This window comes from Eulemur rufifrons, chromosome 5 (genome assembly GCF_041146395.1).
Source record: "Eulemur rufifrons isolate Redbay chromosome 5, OSU_ERuf_1, whole genome shotgun sequence".
Lineage (NCBI taxonomy): Eukaryota > Metazoa > Chordata > Mammalia > Primates > Lemuridae > Eulemur > Eulemur rufifrons.
Window position 1 is genome coordinate 21,175,333 of NC_090987.1, and position 15,722 is coordinate 21,191,054.

The following is a 15,722-nucleotide window of genomic DNA, read 5'->3' on the forward strand; positions in this document are numbered from 1 at the left end:
GAATCTTACACTTTAGTTGGGGAAACAGGAATCCCCCGGATATAATTATAGCACAAGAGAAAATAGTATGTGAGTGTTGCGCATAGTATTCACTTTTTTGAGCCTCTGTTTCTTTCCATTCAGTCAATCAATCAATCATTTATTCAATGACGATTGTACTGTTTACTGTGTGCTGGGCACACATCAGTGAGGGAGATGAGACCTGGTCCCTGGCCTCTGTCAATGGGAATAGTAATAACGACAATAGTAATAGTACAACCCTCGATGGGTATTGGGTGCATGAGATGAGACAGGGCCTGGGAACATGCCACAGAAACATTGCTAGCGAGAAGCAGTGGCAGAAGGTCTGGGTGAGGAGGGGTAGGAGAAGAAAGGAGAGGAAGGAGCAAAAAGTTGGAAGGAGCAAAAAGTTGGAATGACCTGCCGTCCCCATGCTGCAGTCACCAGGACTTGTCCCTGGCTCAAGAGGACATTGTGGCACGCACACAGCATAATCAGCCTCTGCCCCAAGTGCCCAGGAAGGCGTTTGAGCCCCTGTTATGCAGATTATTGGTTTAGGGTTTACAATTGTGGGTTCCAAAATGAGCCTGTAGTTTTGGCACAGGCCAGCTGGAGATGACAAGAAGAGACCTGTGCAGTCTCCGAGAAGGACTGGCCCCTCTCTGGATTAGTGCCAGCCAGGCTGAGAACTGCCCCAGTGCACCACCCTCCTGATGCATTGGCCGAGTTCCTCAGTGGCCAGGATGGCATTTTCACCAGGCTCAAGCCACTGGGGAGGGTAACTTGTCCACATTCACAGGAGACTTGTTGGTAGCAAAGCCAGGTCTCGTGACTGTCCACAGTTCTCAGAGCAGCTCACACCGGCCTGCCGGAGTGGTTTCAGGGCTCAACTGAAAAGACCCTACGCTGTATCTCCACTTACAATGCCATTTCCCAAGATTTCTGTCCTTCTCCGTTTCAGCTGACCGGACATATCTGGCCTAATAGAATGATGTCAGATGGATGTTTGAGACAGAGTAGCCATAAATATTCCAGGACGTTTGGCCTGTTAACGCTCCTTCCATCTTGAATGGTGTGATAGGTATAAGATAACTACCTCTCAAATTAACTACCACTTTTGTGAGGAAGGTGAACTGATAAATCTTGCCTCTAAGCTATTACCCATCTGAGTGATGCTCTGGGACCTTCCTTCTCCACAATTGCCAGCAACTCTTATTAGGATAGTTTTGTCTTCTTTCTTCTCCTTTTTCTTGGGAAAATAAAAAAAAGTCCTGGGTTTGAGGTCACAAGATTATATTGCCTTCTATTTTGGTGTCGGGCTGCCAGAATTGAGGCATTTTCCTGCTAATATTGAGATTATCGTCTTGGTAAGGGCGGCGAGCACCCGACTGGCTGTCCCAGTGTTTGCAGCAATTACACAGGTGTATAATTGCGTGGGGATGTTTGTTTGCTCAGCCTTTGCTCAGCCGGGCAGCCCTACAGGTTGGGCCAGGGAGAGAGCTGTTCAGTTTATTTTCCTTTGGCTGGGAACTGCAGAGATGAATAGAGGGAGGGGAATCGGGTTGAGAGATTGTTGCCAAGAGCAATTTGGAGTCTCCTTCATATTAGTCAGAGATCGTGTTTTTCCTTTCTGAAGCCACCGACTTCATAGTGACTTCCATGAAGGATTTTTTTTCTACCTTTTGTGTACGTGCTTGCTAATTTTTGTTTTGATATTTAACTTGCTGGACTTTTCATGACTTAGCAAAAAAAAAAAAAATAGCTTGGGGAATGGGATGATGAAACGGGCCCTTTATATCATACATTCTTCATGTCATTGCTTAATAAATTTGAATAGTGATAGACCCGGAGTTACCAGGATGGAGTGAAATGAGTAATTCCTTTGAAGGGAGAGTTTATCTTCAGTGGATGACTTTCAAAATTGGAGCATAATTTCACTTTTCCCCTGCACATCTTGATCCTGTGTTTAGAAGAGGAAGACTTGCTCTCTTCTCTCATCTTCCCTTTTGCTCCATTTGGAAGGTCCCCTCTGTCTGGGCCTTGCTTGGAAGGAGATGAGCCGGAGTGGGCCTCCTTCCAGCCCATCCTCACCCACACACCCGCTCCAACATGCAGGAGGCCAGCTAGTGAGAAGGCAGCTTTCCCTGGCCCCTCTGCAGGGCAAGAGCTGCTCCCCAGTGGCGGCTTGTCGTGTGTGTGTGTGTGTGTGTGTGTGTGTGCGCGCGCGCGCGCGCGAGTGTGTAGCACAGAACAGGAGAGCTTGCATGACCCCAGGCTGTCCCTCCTAGGGCAGGAACCCTGGAGCAAGCTGTATGTAATTCATCAGTCAATAACTGAGCCCATCCACTGCACAAATTGAGTGGAGCAACTTCAAGACTCTCCAAACTTGAAAAATTGCCTAATAATATGGTACACGATCTATGTCAGCTTTTTCAAATTAGATACAAACCAGATGCAAATGTACACATGACCCTCCCAAATGATATCATATAACTGGACTTGGCCTTCCGGAAAATCTTCACTGCCTACACACATGCATTGCACACATACACACGGGGCTCTTGCTTTTTTGGCTATGGATTCTGTTAAGTTGTTTCTGGAGGTAACAGGTTGACCCATTGGTCTTTGTATAGCTACTGGGAGAGGCCATTGGAGAGGTGACAGTCGTCCCAGCTCCTGTTGACACCCACCTTGCTTAAGCCCTAGGGAAGTCTAGCAGAGGCTGCCTCTATTAAGCAGAAACTAAATAATAGGAACTTTTCTAAGAGTTGTTTGGTTTTTATTTTTCTTAATGACAGATTTATTGGGATGTAAGTCACATACCATATAATTCACCCATTTAATTCAGTGGTTTTTAGTATTACATATTTACAGGATTGAGCAACCATCACCATAATTAATTTTATTCCCATAACACCAAAAAGAAACCCTGTACCCATTGGCAGTCACTGTCCATTTCACCCCGAGCCTCTGTCCTAGGCACCAATAGTCAATCTACTTTCTGTCTCCATAGCCTTGCCTACACTGGACATTTCATATAAATGGAATCAGATCGTATGTGGTCTTTTGTGGCTGGCTTCTTTCAGTTAACATATGTTTTCAAGTCGTCCACTTTGTAGCATGTATCAGTACATCACTTCTTTTAATTGCTGTATAATATTCCCTGTGTAAATATACCACATTTTATTTATCCGTCCATCAGTTGATGGATTTGGGGGTTGTTTCCATATCTGGCTTTCATTTCTCTTGAGTGTATGCCTAGGAGCATTGTTGGGTCACATGGTAATGCTATGTTTTACCTTTTGGGAAACCACCAGGCTGTTTTCACAGTGGCTGCACCATTTTCCATTCCTGCCAGCAATGTATAAGGGTTCCAGTTTCTCCATATCCTCACTGACACTTGTTGATTATATTAATATATCTTTTTGATTATAGCTGTCCTATTTTCTAAGGGGTTATATGCTCAAGGAAGCAGTGCCCAGGAAATATTCTGGCATCAGCTCAATCGTGCTTGCTCTCCATAGCCGGAGTGAGAGCCATTTGGGTCTTGAGTATCCCCCTGCTCTGGCGTTTCCTCTGTCTGTCCCAGAGATCTGCACTGAGCTTTCTCTGGAAGTTTCAATAGGACAGTTTCTTTATGTGGCTGGGTGCTCTATTTCATACTGGTATTTCAGATCCACAGTGAAATAATTTTATCCCATTTTTATACCTGCGGGACTGACTAGGGTAACACTCTCAACGGAGATAAATTTGAGCTAAGTGGGATGGGGGAACTCAACTAGATTGAAGACGACCAAAGATTACAGAAAACTATCCTTACGTCAGAACATGCTAAAGTCCTGGTCGTTAGCCAAACCTCAGTACCAGAAATGAATTCTAATAGCTTCTTAGAAGTCACTGTAATAGAATTTGGCCAGCTTGACCCGAGAGCAGCCTGGGCTAGACTGTCTCCTAATGGACTCTTCACTGTCAAACTCGTGCTTAGTCCAGCAGTTCCTAAACTACGAGCTGTAATCCCCTGTGAGGCCGTTTAAAAGATTACAGATGCCTGGGCCCTGCCCGGGAAGTACTGAAGTTGAATCTCATGGGAGGCAGCCAGGCACCTGGAGGTGGTTGTGATGAACTTTGAGAACACAGGTTAACCCCTCAGGGCCTGTTTCCTTACTTACAATGAGGAGTTGGACCACACTGGTGTTCTGCACAGGGATTCACACAGCTGATTCAGGCACGACAGTTCTGTACTGGTCTGGTTCTGCACAAGATTTTACCTATAAAAGGGGCTTCCGCTGCTGAAATCCATTCAGAGCACCCTTGAGTAGATGGTTCCTGAAGTTCAGCCTTGACAATTCTGAGCATCACATTCTCAGAAGACAATTGTTCCCAACTTCTTGGAGGAGGATTAACAGCTATGCAAATGGCAGTTACTTGACAATAGAGTCACACTCGTCAAGAACAGCAGCCCTGGCTGGCGTGTGCCCAGCTGTGATGCAGTAGCGTTAGACTTGGCACCACTTTCCTCTCCCTCCCTGCCCAGTGACATCCCTACCCACGTCCCTGAGACCCCCAGAGCTTTCCTCCTCTTCTTCTATTGTTATTTCTAATAGCAGCCCAGTGTCACTCATTCATTTATTCCTTCATGCAACCGTTTCCCAAACACCTCCTATAGATGACAAATTGACTAATGCTCCATTTCTGTCCTCAAATAACATACCTGCACATTTTAAGCAGAGAAGTGGCCTGAGGCTAATCCCTAGAGGTGCAATTTCAGGACTCCTGGATTTGGAGGAAGGAGGGTTCTGGAGAGGCCTGGATTCATGGCGTGTAGGTAGGGCAACTCCACCCCAATCCTGTCTGGAAGCCCTGTTCCCCTGCCCTCCCCCACTGGGGCTCTGCCCTCAGCAAGCTGCTCAGAAAATCCTTCTGTCATCCCTGGTCCCAGCCAGAAACCGCCCTCCTCCTCAGCTCCCACCTGCCAGGGAGCAGGCGGGCGGAAGAGGGAGAGGGAGGGCCCGTTTTTGGAGATCTGAGCTCCATGCTCCCCAACCCTTGGCTCCCACCCCATAAGCCTGACTGGACAATTCACAGGACAGCTGTGCGCTAAGGACTGAAATAATCACTATTTATTAAAGCTGTTGGGAGGAGGAGGAGTGGGGGGAGGAGGGCCGGAGGAGGGTTGCATTTCTGCCTTCCAACAAGAGAGGGGCCAGGTGAGGAAACCTGAGGCCCGGCCTCGGTGCCTGGAGCCCTCTCCCTCCCTTCCTGGGCAACGCACACACCAATGACATTAGAGCCATGGCTTTGGGGTGTTCTGAGAGTTTTTTTTTTTTTAATGAAGGAAGAACCTTGAAGGTTCATTTAAACACGGATTAATGTCTCTGTGGCCTAGACCTGCAGAGGAGGAGAAATTCTAGAAGGGTGGAAGTTGCAGTAAAAGGAAACGGGCTGGATCTGCCTCCCACCGATCAGTGAGGCCTGCTCAGTTGGTGGCTGTGAAAAGAACACGTTTGGGTAGTTTTCTGGGCATTGCTGTATTTTTCTTTGGACTTTCTGTGTGTGTGTGCGTGTGTGTGTGTGTGTGTGTGTGTCTATCCTCTGCTAAAACCTAAACTTTGGGGTTCTCACCAGGTGATGGGGACACTGGGAAGTTAAGAAGCCACCTTGAGTGTGTCTTTGACCCCTGGTTTTCCATGACTCCCTTCGGCAGTTTTTGTGGAGGGCATGAAACAGGCATTTACGGTAAACTTTGTTTCCTGGTATCTCTATGCTTTTCCTACACTGCTCAAATGACCACCCACCCACCGGGGCCCACCCATCCAAAGTCACCCCATCTAAGCTCTTAGTACCCCTTCAAAACCCTCATTGCACCCCCTGGTTCAGACGATCTGGCCTAGTTATTAGGACAAGCCAGTTCTTCACACGGATTCACATTAAGCCGTGGAAGAGACCAGCTACCACATTGCCCCTTCTCAGGGCGTCTGCACTTGGAAGAGGCAGCTTTACCCGCACACGGTTCCGTCGATGGGACTCAGGCACAAGGTGGAAGCCATGTCAGGAACTCTGGGCCATGTGCAGGGCCAGCGTTCATGTGAGAAAGGGGACCTCCTAGACCACTTTGATCATGTGTTGGTTCTGCTGGCTCCTGCGAGGCCTGTGCGGGCTCAGCCCTGGGGGTGGCTGGGATGGGAGGCAGATGCAGGGCCAGGGTGCGGATGTGCACTGCAGGGGGGATCAGGCCTTCCGACAGGCCCAGCGGGGACAGACCAGAGGCTCATGGTTGGATATGCAAGAGTGACTTTCCTCCCTGTAGGCCCATGGGTCTCTGCAAGGTAACACCAGGTGTGATCCCAGGAATGTTGGGGAGCAAATGGAGTGAACACAAAGATGGAGATTAAGGGGCACCCAGATAGCCCAGGCCCTGGGGAGGTGGGCCCCTCGGCTGGGCAGGCGGCCTCTGGCCGGCCCTCATGGACTCACAGCTGTGGGGTTCTCAGATCCACTGCTTGTTCTCCCTCCCTTCTCTGGCTGCTGCTCCCCGTTGAGGGGGCAGCTTCCCTACGCGTTGCCTCCCCTCCCTCCTCTCCCACTCCCGTGGTGCACCCTCTGAGTGAACCTGGCCTCCAGCTCTTGGACGCTTTTCCAATAACACAGTGGTGAACTCTTTGCAGACCCAGGCAGAGGAGAGGGGCTGAGCGTCGGCCAGCCCCAGGGCCCACGCTGGGATGAAAGGCGGGCGAGTCTCACGTGGGGGAGCCGAGGAGAGGCCAGATGGGGCCTGGGAGGGGGAACACTGGCCCGCGGGGCCCTTCCCACAGCCAGTGGAGGCTGTCTCAGCAGCGCCTCCTCAGCAGGGATGAGGCAGCACCTACTGTGTGCAGACCCCTGCTGCCCCCAACAGGACACCACACCGTGCAGATCTCGGGCCCCTGCCTTCTAAAGCGTTGCCATCCACTTAGCCCCATGAGACCAGAACTTGAAAATGAGGCAAGATTCTATAGACTCAAGCATGACACTCAGCTGAGAGAACAGAAGGACGATGCTGTTCAGAGTCAGAGCAGGGGATGACATCTGGGTTGAAAGCTCAGGGGAGGAGGCGTCAGGGAGGTGCTTAGAGCTGGGGCTGATGGCGAAGCAGCATGGCACAGCCTCTGGAATCAGGGCCTGGTTCAAGTCCCAGCTTCATCACCTACAGGCTCTGTGGCCTTGGGCTAGTTACTTAATCTCTCTGTGCTGCAGTTTTTCCATTTGCAAAATGGGGATGAAGCCTCAAATAGTTGATGTGGGGTTGATGTGGCCCCCATCAGTGCCTGGCCTGTTGCATGAGCTCTGTAGGTGGTGGCCTGCACCATTTGGACAAGACCTTCATTGGGTCACACATACTGCTCTTGCTCTTGAACCTGGAAGATTCTCTATCCCCTGTCCCTTTCTTCCTTCCTCTCCCATATCTTTCTTTTTCTCTCACTCTCCTTCTCTGCCCTAAGGCTGCAGGTGGTCACTCTGACCTTTGCCCAGGCAGGAAGGTAGAAGTCACCTTCTCTGTTTCCTGGGGCTAGCAAGGCTTTAGAGCCTCCTCGAAAATGCTCAGCCCCAGGAGGGGCCCCTTGAGGCTGGCTCCTACCAGGTTGAAGAACTCTACAAACTCAGCATGGAGCTCTGCTCTTCCTCCTTTTCTCCCAGGACGCATCCGCTCTCAGAAGGATTGATGGGGCCCAAAGCAATGTAATTGTCACATGCAACTCACAAGATGAATGGTGATTCATTACAGTGGCCCATTCCAAGCAGGTGTCCCCAGGTAACAGGAAGCTGATGAGCGCATCTCCCCTGGGGGCTGGCATGGTCTGGAATTTTGGAAATAAGCAGGCAGCACACTGTGGAAGGCAGGGCAGGCTTGAGTCTATAGTCAGTTCCGGGTGATTCGATTCAGGAGTGACTGGTGGTCTCACTGTCTAGGGCTGGGCTCAGAGCCCTGCTCTGATATGGACAGAGGGGAGCAGCACCCAGACTGTCTTCAAGCCCCAGAGTGTCAGAGGGTTTGTTAAAGATAAGGTATTCTGGTGTGATTAATAAGAAACTCCTCAGACCTCCTGTCTGTGACAAAATCCTGGCCTGCTCTTAGACTAAGTCGTTTACCGATAGTGAAGAATTATCTTATAATGGATTTTTCAAAGTAATTATGACCAGGGACTAAATCAGAATGGGAGAAATCAGCATGAGAGGTAATAAAGGAAATAGAAAACAACAGTATGCAAACTTTGAAATGATACACTTTGAAGAGATCAAATGGTATAAAAAATGATGTCTCACCAAAGAACAGTCCCAGCCAAAGGTGCAGCCCTCCCCAGAAGTCTCACTGCATCGTGCTCTGTGTTGTCACAGTGGCCCTGCTGCTGGCATGGCTCCGCTTGTCATGGCAGGGGCCTTCCAGGATCACTTGCCCAAAGCACCCCAGAGAGGGAGTTGCCCGATGTCATGCATTCTTAGAATGCACAGCTGGTTACTGTACCGCGCCAGAGGGCGAGTGCTGGACGGTGTCTCCTGGGGCTGCTGCCCTAGCTCACCAGTCCCCTGGAGCCACCTTACGAGGAGCAAGGCAGACAACGTTAGGGCATCAGAGCCCTCCTGGTCTAAAAGTTCTTCCCCTGTGGTTGGCAGGCCCAGAATATGGGTCTGCCTGACCGCCAAGACCACACTCTTGCCACCGTGCTTGACTGCCTTTCAGCCGTCATAGCGTTATGGCCGGCACCTCCGCTATCCTTCCCAGCCTGCTGTGTTCTGGCAGAATCCTAAAACAGGTGGCCTTCGAATGGTGGTTTACACCGTGGTGCAGGGGGCTGTCTGTGCACCCCACTGAGGGGGCTCCCTGTAAGGCAGCCAGAGGGAGACACGCCTTTCAGGGCTGGGCAGCCTTCTTCCTCGGGACACCGTCTCATCCTGAGATCCACTCAGGAGAGAGATCCCTTCCCCAGCTTCCACGGCAGGAGGCTCTTACTGGGTAAGAATCCACATGGCCCTGAGTTCCAGTCTCAGCTCCTCCACTTTCCACCTGCATCACTGGGGACTTCTCAGGACCTCTGAGCCTTGGGTTATTTTTCTGGACGGTGGGATCATCATAGTTTCCCTCTGTGCCAATGAGATGATTCAAAAGATAAGTTAAGCAATGTATCCAGCACACTGCAATTTTGAAAATAGTTTTTGACTCAGAGCTCCATGCAGCACATCTGAACCCTCCCTTCCCAGTGGCCCCTGCATTCTGGTCATGACCCTGGCATTTCTCCTGCAACCGCTGACGAAAGCTGACAGTGTGGCTCAGCAGTCACTGCCCCTGCCTTGACCTGGGCCTAGACTCCGTTCTGGTTGTCCCCAGACTGGCCACCGCTGCTGTTCTCAGAGCAGAGGTGCTTTCTCCTAACTAGTGTTCAAACTCTCCCTGTCCACTTCCCAAAAGGTGTCTTTGCTGTCCTGCTTTCTCAGCCACCTCTGCTCTTGGAGGAACAGGAGCTCCCCGGGGCTGGCTCAGACAGCACTTCACAGACACCAAACCGAAAGTGCCAGCCAGCATCCTGCCAGCATTCCCGGGTCTCAGCCAGCTGAGGTCGAGTGCCCAGCCCACACCCCAAGGTCCTGGGACCATCTCCAGCCACCAGCCCCAAGCCCCTGTGTTACTGTGCCTGCAGACCCTGTGATCCTCCCACAGGCCAAGACAGCAGGGGTCACATGCAGACTCACACCACCCCCACCCCAGCTAGCTCCTCTGTGGTCACGATTAGTTTAATCAATAATGTGATAAACAATAATTCAGTAGTAAGAGCATCTGAAAGAGGTAATTGGCAAAAAATACCATGGTTCTCAAAGGTGGTTGGTAGCGTTTTGTTTGGCTCTAGGGCCTGTGGCGCAGATGCTATTCCAGCATGTGCTGCTGGCTTCTGGTAAAGGCATGTGCGACCCAGTGTCCACCTCCCCCCATCCCAGGCTTGCCCGAGGGTTGCAGCCGGGCAGACAGACTGCGGCTTTGCTCTGCTTTTTCAACAGGCCCAGAGAACCCGACATTTCTAGGTAGAGGTCACCATGTCCCAAAGTAACGGATGCCAATTAAAGGGGCCCAGCCTGCCAGAGAGTTGGGGAGATAGTACCCAGCCTGTGATCCCCAGGTCGCGGGGTTAACGTGACAACTGAAATGATTCCTCACAGACAGCTTGGCCTTAATTGGCATTTTCCCCCAGCTGGCTGAGCCCTGCAGGAAAGAAACCATCTCACTGTCCCCACGCTACATCACCTCCTGTCCATCAGGGACCCCAGAGCTGAGCATCATGCATAAAATACGAGAGAAACAACTCTTCGTACTAATAAACAACACTGCGGTATACATGTGTTTGGGTTTGACAAATCCATCAATAAAAACGTACATGATCGTTTCTAAGGAGAGCTGTATTTTGAGCATACATCTTGCAGCACTTATTTCTATATTCACCTTTCCTTTAGTGCTTAGCGTCTGAACTACAAAATTAACCCTGAATGTTACTGTGTGAATTATTTCTCAGTACTGTAGCTCCTGTTTCTCTGGGCTGAGTTCCCTGCGCAGCCGTCTAGGAAGCAGTTTAGTGCGCAGGGTGTTTGTTAGCGCCCGAGGGATCAACTCCTGCGAGAGGCAGAGGGCAGGAGCAGACGCTGCAATGCTGCCAGCCCCGCAGGGACCCCCAGAGCAGAGACAGCCCCTTCGGGTTTGTCCCAGGCCTCTGATGCCTCGAGGAGTCATTGAACGTGGGCAGTCCCTGCAAGGCATGACTTAGGGTCTCTGCCGCAGAGGCAGCCCTGATGGTGTTAGGTCTGTCTCAGTGTTCCCTGTCCTCGGTTCCCAGTGTCGAGAGTGAGTACTGGTACGGAGTTGAGCCGATGACAGAGTGATCACGAATACAAAGCAGTCCCACACAGTTTATTACAGAAAAGAAAGAAACTATGCAAAGTGAAAGTAAAGAAGGAAGCTACCCAAAGTGAAAATACGTTCCAGAGAGAGGAACAAGTCAGCCTCCACGAGTGGAGGAAGACATTGATGGCTCCCAGGTGGTTTCCTTTTACTGGCCTGGTCCAGCAGGAGGGCTTACAGGAAGTGTGGGATATTAGCAAATGATTATCAAGTATTCTGCATTTTTCCTGCAGTCCCTTCCCCTGATTTGTCTGCACCCACACACCCACCCTTCTCAGCTCCTGGGAACCACGCTCCTGGCCTACACCCACCACCTGCAGATTTGATCCCTGCCTAACAATGGGGCTGTCCTGGGCTGAGGGCTGAGAGCTGGCCTCGCTCCCAGCAGCTGGGGCCACCAGCCGGGGGGCTCATCTCTGTGCCTTCCACAGCCCCTATACGGTTCATTTTACTTATTGGTTTGTAATCTTCCTGCAAGTAGGAAGTATACCCTATACTGCTTTTTCTGTCCCCCTTTCAGCTCCCAGCATGGAGCTGAGCACTCGATAGGTGATCACAAAGCAATCCGCGATCCATGTTGAGGTGCAGCCGTGGCATCAGGCTTGCTAGCCCTCTGTGCCTGGGGCAGATCACCCAGGCACCCACAGCTGCCAGGAAGGAGACACTACAGCCCAGGGTGTCACTACAGCCCCCTCCAGACAGAGCCCCGGGGACAGGCTTCCCCAGCCCTATGGATCCACACCCCCTCCGGCAGGAAGTCAGGGTCCGGGAGGGAATATTCCAACTTTCTTGTGGGCGGTGGGTCAGTGTGTGTGCGGTACGTAAGCTGCTCCCACCAGATCTGCACCACGCATGCGGTTCCTGAACACCTGCAATGATGCTCGCACGGTGCTGTGGGGCACAGGTGTAGGCAGCTCTTCTTCCTCCTGGGGTGGACTGTAAGTGTAGCTGGATAGGGTCCTGGAACACCCCACCCCACCACCAACCCAGGGAAACTTGCTCGTGTTCATTTGACCCCTGGTTCTCTCCTCTTGCTCAGAAGCCCCCGGCCCCCAGCCACCCCAGCTCCACTCCTTGTACTTTGATGCCCGTTTCAGTTATTCACTGGAGCATGTTGTAACAGGTGAAGTCAGCCTAATCCCTGTGATCCCAGCCCTGCCGGCCTCGGCTGCAACCATGTGGCACTGTGGGTTTAATGGTGCCACTTGCTCATAGTCCCCTTACACAGAGAGCTTGCATGTGGGCAGGGCAGAATACAGTCTCTGCCCTCCACCTCCCACACTCCCTACTCCAGCAGCTATGTGCCTACAAAGTAAAGATAAAACAACTACATCTTTATAACAACAGAAAAACAATCACTGTGGCCAAATGCAGAATGGTAATATCAACGATTGGCCATCCACCCAGTTGGATATCGTACACCATTAAAAGGGCAAATCCACACATTGCGCAGCAGCATGGAACTGGGTTTAAGAAGAACAGTTAAATGAAGAAGAAACAATAAAAATTGTGCTGCCCACCCCTCTGTGACTCCACTGGGCTGTGCTGGCATCATTGTCGCTCTGAGTAGGTTTCAGTTTCCACAGCCTCTGAGATAGGCTTGGTCACAGCGACATCAAGGCCCAGACCAGATGGCTGTAGGCCCAGCTGGCCCACCTGCAGGAGCCCACACCTCCACCCTACACCTGCAGGGAACATCCGTCATGGCTGCGAGTCACCAAGGAGCACAGCATCTCACTGGGCCCCGGGCACAGGTCAGCTCAGACTTTAATGCCGCAGCCTCCACACCCGAGGGTCTCTGCTGCTGCTCGGTGAGAACACCACCTCCCCGGCCCTGCCCTGACCCCTCAGGACACCAGAGCCACTCTGTGCCCGGCACAGCCTTCGCGCTCTCTCTACCCTGTTTGTCATCAGGGCCAGGTGACCCGAAGTCCCCAGCCTCTCCCCCAAGCCCTTGTTCAACGGATGCAAACCTGCCTCTCAGGCCAGGTGAGGGCTCACCCCATTGGTCTGGCTGTCTCTCTCCTACCTGTGCCCAGCCCTGCAGACCAAGCTCTTTAATTCAATCCAAAAGCCTCCATGCGAGTTTCTCTCCATCAGTTCCACACACAGCTAAATCCAGAGTCCCAGGGGCACTAGGGAGACACCCTGCTGGAGCCACTGATACTGCAAGTGTGTATGAATGGGAGGTGTCTAACCCAGGCTCAGACAGCTGAGAAGTGGAAACAGGTGTATTACAGGGGAGGGTGCTGGGGGAGTTCTAGTGTGTGCATCTCTTAAATTGTCCTTTCATGTTGTGGTGCAATAAGCAGAATTTTTTAAAAAATGAGTGTTAAGCCAACCTTAAAAAGGAGAAGAGTTGTAGAAGGTTCAAGATACATAGGAAGGTACAGCTGGGAAGGCTCCTGTGCCTGGACTCTGATGACAGCAAAGGGACACAGGCTAACTGTGAAGATACAAACACAGGATGCCTGGGAGTTGCTTGTGCAACGGTTTTACACCAGCTGGGTGGCTCACCTCCTCTTCCTCCCACCCCTTCCTGGGCCATGGCCAGGCTGATGGGCTGGATCTCTGTCTTTGAGGGACAGCTGTCTTTCAACTGGAGAAGACAAAAGAGCAGTGCTGATGGGCATGGCTCCACAGGGAGTACAGGAGCCGGTGTGAGAAGTGGCTGCCTTCCTGAGACCAGGGAGGAGCTCAGGGGGTGGGGGAGCCGTGCCCACCCAGAGTCCTGGCAGAGATGCCTGAGGTGCCCACTTACGCTCCTGGTTCCCCGCAGAGTCCATCTACCTCCTGCGGCCATGCTCCTTTCAGGGCTGGTGCTCCAGGGAAGTAAGTGTGAAAACATACCGCCTCCGTGCCAGCACCCTCCCCAGGCAGGGGATGGAAGGCTGGAGCTCAGCTCGGGTGCATGATGCCAAAGGAGCCCTGTGTCTCGTTTCCAGGTGCATCTGGATGGGTTGATGGGAGGGTGGGCTCAGCATCATCCTGCCCCTTGTTTGGGGTTGTGCAGACCTACCTGCTGATTGACACGTGAGAGTCCCTTTGCTTCCCCCATTCCCTCCTCCCCCAGTGTCCAATCCTAAGCCTGTCCTGCGAGCTCTAGTCCCAGCATGCATCCTGGACCCAACCACTTCTCCCGCCACAGTCCAGTACCCTCGGCTCCCACCTGAACCCCTTCCTGTCCCCCTGGTCTGCTCGGAGCCTTCCCATGCACTCTTTCCCCCAGAATCATCTTCTAAAACATAAGTAGGACCTGTCACTCTGCTTCTCCAAACTCCTCGATGGTTCCGTGTTGTGATTAGATTGAATCTCAAATTCCTTACCGCAGCTCAGGTCTTGCTACGCAGAGGGTGGTCCCTGGGGACCAGCAGCTGGGACTCCAGCTGGAAGCTTGTAGGACATGCAGCATCTCAGACCACATCAGACATATGGAATTAAAATCCCTGGCTATGTGCATGTGACTGACTGCGACATGCGAACCTAAGGGACCCTCTGCAGCCTGTCCGACCTGTCTCTTTGACCTCACTTGGGCCAACACACTCCAAACTCAGAAGGCCTTCTCTGAGCCCCCAACTGAAGGAGTAGCCCCCCACCCCAAGTCACCTACAGTTTTATTCCTCTGTTTTATTTTCTTCAGAGGACTGGCTCATACCCATCGATGAGATCACTATTTATGTTTGTGCGTCATTATTGTCTGTCTGTCTTCCCACTGGAATGCAAGCTGCGTGCAGGTGGGGCCCAGCCAATCTCCTCCCCACCGTGTCCTCCCTGCCTATTACAAATCAAACCAACACTCCTTTACTGGGCACCTAAGACGGCCCAAGCAAGGTGCCTGGGGCCACAGGAGTTTATGGTCGGCTGGGAGGACCCTCCTGTTACACATGAACGTTAATTCAAAATGTAGAGATAAATGCAAATGGGAAATGCCTCATTCCCCAAAGTTCACTTGGTTGGAAAATGAAAAAGGGAGGTGCCCGGTGGTTTCAGGAAAGGAATGCGTGGAACGCGGGTCTTCCATGAATGCGGGGCTGGCAGTGGGAATGAGGACTTGCCCACGTGGGGCTGTGGTGATGTTCCAGCTCCTTCTCACCTGGTGGAAACACTTCATCAATCTTCAGAGATTAAGAGGATCGGGTGCCAGTACTTTCCGTCCCAACAACCTAGATGAAAACAACGTAATGGGAGAAAAACTATCCTTTGGTGCGGAGCTGTTCCCAGGATGTGTCCCCTGAGCCAGCAGCATCGTGGGAGGTGGTTAGAAATGCTGACTCCCGGGCCCCACCGGGGACCTGCTGAATCAGACACTCTGCGGGTGGGACACAGTGAGTGTGTCGTAACGAGACATCTGGGTGATTCTGATGCACACTCATGTTTGAGAGACGGATGCGATAAAAGTAAATCTTTTTTTAGTTATACAATAATTTGTTTTAGAAAATCAAAAAAGCAAAAGAAGATTAATGCATCAGTAATTCTACCACTCAGAAATAATTCCAATTGATACTATTAATATTTTGGTGTATTTTCTTGCAAACTTGCAACTTTGCAAAAAATATGTATTTTTTTTTTACTTTAAAAATCTGAGATTATTCTGGACATTAGCTGCTTTTATCACTTAGCAGTTTATCTGTGAGGATTTGCTAATCATTGATAGAAAATCTCATTTCAATGGCTGCGTACTATTCACTCATGTTAATGTACCATAACAGCTATATCTTTGGGTAGTTTCCTATTTCCCTGATATAAATGGCACCAGGATGGACATGCTGGCTGAGACACTCTGACTATTTTCTTAGGATAAAAT